The following is a 6,922-nucleotide window of genomic DNA, read 5'->3' as shown; positions in this document are numbered from 1 at the left end:
CTGATAACGTTTGGATTCTTTACAGCTTGGTCAAGTTTGGATGACCCAGTGTGTTATCAGATCATCCATCACAAGCACCCAGTGAGTATTCTTCTTATTTTGGTAAAATGTAATTTTCTTAAATGTTTTATGTGAGGCACTGCGGATGAAAATTTGCTCAAAACTAAATCTGGCACTGTTACATACATGTTAATGCATACATACATACATACATGTTATTGTTTTAAGTGTTCATTACTGTGCATTGTCCCTGCCAAATAAACGATTAAAAAAAATGTAGAACTACTATTTAATCTTGTTAATTATTATCATTATTATATAATTCTACATAACACAATTGTTTTATATCAACAATAATTAAAATCAAATGTTTGTCATATTATACAGATTACATAAGATAACAATTATCTCCAACCTTTATTATTGCAGGTCAACAATAATGTATTGCAACTTAAAAAATGATTAATTAGGGTTATAATTAATTGCATTGTGATCTCGTATGTACGATAATTATTTTCTCTTTACTTTTATTTTCTGGTATTGTGTTATAAGTTCAGCCCCTATACATTACCTTCTTAAATGCTTGTCTTGAGTCTTGAAAAACGTTTTTAGACTTGTAGTTTGTAGGTCTTTATGTTTGGTGTTTTAAAAACATTGTAATTTGATAACTCACAGGAGGGCTTCTTTCTGCACTCCCGCTTCATCTAACTTGGTTTTCTTGTACCCTGACTGTATGTATTCATTTTGATATTGTAAAAAGAAAAAAACACACAACATTATCAGTTCCTAAATTATGTATTCACACTGAAAACATGCAGATATGTTACAGGAACTGCAGTCAAAGTTTCCACCTGCTGGAATACAGTTATAATAAATGTATTTCATATGTACATTTGAATAAAAAACACTAGACCATACAGATTTATTTAGGTATCAACAAAAAAGAAACACCTACAGAAAACCTACAGTTAAATTACAGTTGGAATAATACATCTCCCTGAACGCATCACCAGAGAAGGGGCCTGCGCACCACCATCCTTGACCCCCTCTTCTAACCCCCACCCCTCTTTCTCACACACACACACACACACACACACACACACACACACCACACACACACACACACACACACACACACACACACACACACACACACACACACACACACACACACACACACACACACACACACGCACACACACACACACACACACACACACACACACACACCTCCTGTAATTCCCTCTCTGTATGTGAACATGTATGCTTGTTCACAGTGACACATGACGGAGAGTGACACTGCTTCTTATTTACCTAATTAGGCCACATGTCACTACTGTGAGCAGTGAGGCAGCAGCAGGGGCCTGAAGGCCTGCTGCTCACACCACAATTACACATCTGAATTACTCCCTCTGGACAGATATTTACAGGACAGTTCCATCTCACACTGACAGAGATTTGAGAATAAAGACTGATGATATCAATCGTTGACGCTCAATGCATGTTACAGATTCCTTGTTAATCAGCTGTCTTGGCAAAATAAAAGAGATGTTGCATATTTTTTCTTCAATTAACTTTTGAATGACTGGTATATCACTGGAAACACAAAGCTGGTAAAGCTACAGTTGTTCATCTTCAGAAACTAGCAAGAGTGTGTTAGACTTTGAAAGTAACCAACTGAAAAACTCAACCCAATGTCTCAAACTCTTTTTATGGTTTACTGGTAGTACCAGTTTTACAGCCATATCCAATTACAAACATCCATAACTGTTTTCAGACACAAGTGAGCAGAAATAGGCAATACACATTTTGTACAGAATGGCAAAATATCATATCTGTTTGACATGCAAATAACCAAATGATTCCATGCAACATATGATTAGCATTGATGGAAAAATGGTATACTCATTGTGATTTCACTGAGCCCATTGTATGTATGTAAGGACTTTTAAGGTGGAAGACAAGGGACCCAATGTGGAACTGTCTTTTGTTGATAATGAACATATGTACAAGATATATAGAGACAACAGACAAGTAATACTAGCAGAATGACACACTATCAGAGACCCTTCAACAGAGAGACACAACTGTCAAACACACTATGACAGACACACTGGGAGAAGTCAGAACTGTCCCATCTATATCTGTCCTGGTATTCTGGATGGAATAAGATCAAAAGAGAACATGAGAAAAGGAAAATACTGAGATAATACATGTAAAATACTTAACAATATAATAAATAAAATGAGATTTCTAAGTACATAAAAACTTCTACTAACCTAATCTCTGTATTTTTCAGAAGAGTGCATTTTCTTCAAGATTGCTTTGTCTTTGGCCAGCTTCTCCATGAACTCCTGGCAGGGGAAGTTGAAGTTTGTTTTCACAACAAGCATGGCCTTGATGGTATGAATAGTGCACCTATTTCTTGCTGCTGTCCATATATCATTCATTTGGGAGAACACTCTTTCAATTGGTGCATTACTCCCAGGTAGGCACGTAACCACAGACGCTAACCTTGCTAGGTTATTGAATGGGATTTCGTTGTCTTGGAAGTGGGTAACCACCTTGCTCCATCTGTGATTAAGCGGTGTCTCATATGCTTTCCTCCCTTCAGGAACTCTTGCAGGCCAGTGACCTCATCAAACAATTCATCCTCATTGATCTTGACATTGGGGCATTTTTCTTGCAGTGTGGCTGCTGCCTTCTGAATCTCTTCATGCTGAGGTTGCCTTTTCAGAAGGAGACAATGCAAATCCTTGAGATCATCTGTGTGCTTTCCCCATGCTTGCAAGTAGTTGACAGCTGTAGTGAAGAATGATTAGGATGTTTTGAGAAAGCTCGCTTTTGACATTGCTCCATTTTCCTCCAGTTCTCTCAGAAGCCCTCTGACCAAAACTGGAATGAAGTTATCGTCACTTCTTACAGTCAACTTTGCCTCAAAGCTTTTCAATATTGCAGCTGACTCCACAGCACAGCGGTCTTGGCCTTCAAGCATTTTGATTGTGTCATTGAATATGGACAGGTTTCCATGGACAAAGGCCAGCCAAAGTTCAGTCAGAGGAACTTGGAATATTTTTTGCAGGACAGCTGGGCACTTGTCTTCAGAAAGGAAAAAAATGATTTCAAGGGCAAATACATTTTCAGCACTCTCTCTAGAGCTGGGAGCATGGACAACCAGCGAACATTGCAGTGTCTTAAGATGTTATGGTACTCCTGGCCAACAAACTCGCAAAAGCCCTTTATTCTTTCTACTCTGATGGTGAAAATAACGAAATATCTTTGTAAGAAGGTACTCAACATCAAGGGGAATCATATCCAAAGTTGTTCTGGCAGTGTTATGAATAATGTTTGCAGGGCAACCTAAGCCAATGACCTCCTGCTGCAGAGCATTTTTAACTTTGGTATGGACATTGACCCTCCCCAGTCTATTCAGTCCTCCACAATTTGTATTTGTGTTGTCAGCAGAGAATGCCACAACTTTGTTTTCCAGGTTGAATCTTTGGATAACCAACAGGACCTCAGCTGCAATTTCCGCTGCTGTTTCTCCTTTGAGTTCAACAAAATCGAGTAGTTTTGTTTCTACTGATGTGCTATTATTAGGATATTCCCTGTCCTCGCGTCCAGGAGAGAAACTTAAAATAAGGAGACCAATTAAGTCTCTGAGAAGGTTCAAATGGGTACTTTAATTAAGTGGCGCGGTAAGAAAACAAACGGAAGGTAGTTGGGGAGAGAGAAGCTGCAGCTTCCTCTCGCAGTGGCAGCCGTGGAGAAGTCCCCCACACACATTGTTCTTCCCGCTTCCCCTTCGCTCCTCCTCTCTGGGGCTGTGACGTAATCTTCCGTCCTCCTTTCACCAATGTCCGATATCGCACATAACAGAGGATTTGGACATTTACATGAATTGCTTACTTCCACACGCCTTTATCCTCCTTATCTTTTTCATGACTTTTTATTTAATACATTTTAACGGCTGTAATCGTGTTTTCCGTAAAACCTGAAGTCAAGCTTACTGTTGGTATTTTGGAGATCCCTTCCGGAATAGCTTTTCAAAATAAACTTTAACCACAGGTGAAAGCAAACCGGAAGCATTTTCACAATAAAACAGTTATACAATTACTGTATGTTTAATCCATCTTATATCATTAAATATTGATTTTAATTTCTAACACTATCATGTATCTTAAAATATCTTACTAATATTGGCAGCAGCTTTACATGTCCATGATTGGATGCATCAATGGACAGAGACACAAATTCCACCTGGTCTAGGTCCTGTGTTAAGGTAGTTGCTCATGGTGCTAACACGTTACTCACTATGGCATCACATTTTGTCCTAGCACATGTACATTTTGCTTCATAAAGCTTCCTTGTCAGTTGTGCTGTGCAATCCATAGATCTGAAACTATGATTGTGTCGCAAAGTGTGGTATGTAAAGACACCTTCCTAGGTCGTATTCTTCCTGGGAAGGGTCTACCTTCTTGAAGAATGTGGTGACAGAGGACACACCAGCACAGGCAATGAGAGAGGCTTTATGCTTTTTTGTCTGTTGATGTTTTATTACTGCTGTTGTTCTGGCAACTGAAAATGTTGAATTACAAATGGTACAGTAAACCATTGTATCATCTTGACCACCTGGGCGTATGAATGAAAATTCTTTCCTCATAGTCATTTAAGTGACATTTTCGTTTCTTGGAAAGAGCAATTTTTTCTGCCCTTTGTCACTATCCTTTGTAAGGGACTGAGAGGCAGAGTAGTGGGAGGCAGCTACATTCTGTAGTGGACATTTCTTTACCTTACCTTATATGCTAAAACCAAATGCTTCTAAAAGCATTGTCTAACACTACTGTACCATTTTCCTATTATGTGCTGTTTTCTTTGCATACTCTAATGAGGGTTTTTATTCCCAAGCGCTTCAAGGCCACAGAGCTGATTTGGCAGACTAGGTTGAGACTACTCCTCTTCACACACAGTCACACAAGAACTTCCCTATTCTGAGAACCGTTATACTATCTACAGCTCAAGGACAGGTGTCTAATAACAATATGAGACCGTGTGAAGACAGATTTCTGAGCTTCCCGCCCTTTCCTGTATATAAGCTTTGCTATTTTATTATTACTGTGCACACTCCTGCAGACTATCCTATACTCTGTGAGACCTGTGTCTTTGTATTGTATTTGAAGCTTCAAATAAATAACCAGAAAGACAACTCTGTCTGTTTCACCATTTATTTGTTTTGATCTTTCTGACTTGTGAATCTCCACAGTATTGGGTCTCAGATTTCCATAACAATTCCCAATAGGTGGCTCCACCCGCTTCCAATTAACAGTATTGGGAGCAGGTGTGGCGACCTCACACCTGGTGCTAATCACTCCCTCAAGGGAGACAAAGCACCCAGAGTTGCTCAGTTGTGTGTGGCACATGGAGGGAGCAGGAGACTCCCAGCGGGAGGAAACATTTTGTAAGCTGGTAAGTCGGTTAGCGGCCCGGCTATGTTAGCCTTTGTATAGTTAAGGTATTTTTTTAGTTTAACAGCAATAAAGCCTATTTTTTGGACTTGAACACTGCCTCTGTTGTGATTGCTGCACTACCACTTTTCTCTTTTTTTCGTTTTCAAGATGGAGGATGTACTAAGGGAGTTGGTGCGTATTTCTACTGAGCAGCAGACTCTGCAACGGTAGATGATACAGGAGCAGCAGAAAATAGAATGCGCTTCTCCAAAAATGCCTAACAGCAGCCTCTCCTATCCAGAGAGAAGCAACCGTGCAGCATAACCCAGGTCGATTCATCCCCAAAATGACAGAGTGATGAGATAGAGGCCTACTTAACAGCCTTTGAGCGCACTGCTGAAAGAGAGGGCTGGCCAAGGGATTCCTGGGCTGATCTGGTTGGACCACTCCTCCTGGGCCTGGCACAGCAAGCTTACTTCGACCTCCCTCCTGACCAAGCAAAGGATTACGTCGTCTTGAAGAGGGAAATCCTGGCGAGGTATGGCTACAGCTTCGCAGCAAGAGCCCAGCGGTTCCATGACTGGAAATACAAGCCAAAGTGGTCAGCCAGGGCCCAGATGTATGACCTAGGCCGGGTAACCAGAGCTGGCATGCAACCCTGAAAAGTTGAGTGTTTTAAAGAGGATAATGATGGACAAATATATTCGGTCTCTGCCCTATGAGACCAAGAAAATGGCAAGCCAGCAGAATCCAGCCAGTCTGGATGAGTTGGTTAACGTAGTAGAGAGCCACATGGTCACAGCGGACCTGCTTAAGTCCACATGACCAGACACCGAGTGGGGCCGGAAAGTCAGTGGGGAAGCATCACTGACTAGACGGGCACGAGAACCACGATGGGAAGCAGAAGAGGTAAGGCGACGACAGTCCTACCTGCCAGAAGGCCAACCGCGTTGCTCCCAGTGTGGGGAGACAGGCCACCTTCTTGACTCTTGCTGGGTACAGGAAAGCTCCCTGGCTCAAATGATACCAGTCAAGGTAAATGAAAAATATGCAGAGGCTAGTGCACTCAGGAAGTGTGGTGTCCCTCATTCAACCCCACCTCCTCAACCATTTGACATCTGAAGAGACTGTGCCCGTCTCCTGTGTCCATGGGGACACAACATTATACCCCACTTGCCTCATCCGCCTTACCACAGTTAAAGGCAGCTGTGAGCTGAAAGTGGGGGTGGTTCCTTCCCTACCAGTCTCAGTCTTGGTGGGGCGAGACTGCCCACTATACAAGCGCCTGCGGCACCAGAAGGAGGTGAGTCCCAAAAAGCCCAAGCGTGCCAAAGGAAAGCGAGAGAAAGGACAAATTGCCACCCAGGGTACGTCTCCTCAGCAGTCCCCCAAAGTTGTGTGTGCTGTGCCGGAGGAGCAGAGAGGCAACCAATCTTCCAGTGCAGACGAGGCAAATGATAACCCTTTTGTTGCTT

This window comes from Gymnodraco acuticeps, unplaced genomic scaffold (genome assembly GCF_902827175.1).
Source record: "Gymnodraco acuticeps unplaced genomic scaffold, fGymAcu1.1, whole genome shotgun sequence".
Classification (NCBI taxonomy): domain Eukaryota; kingdom Metazoa; phylum Chordata; class Actinopteri; order Perciformes; family Bathydraconidae; genus Gymnodraco; species Gymnodraco acuticeps.
The sequence above is the reverse complement of the archived record's forward strand: the minus strand, read 5'-3'. Positions refer to the sequence as shown.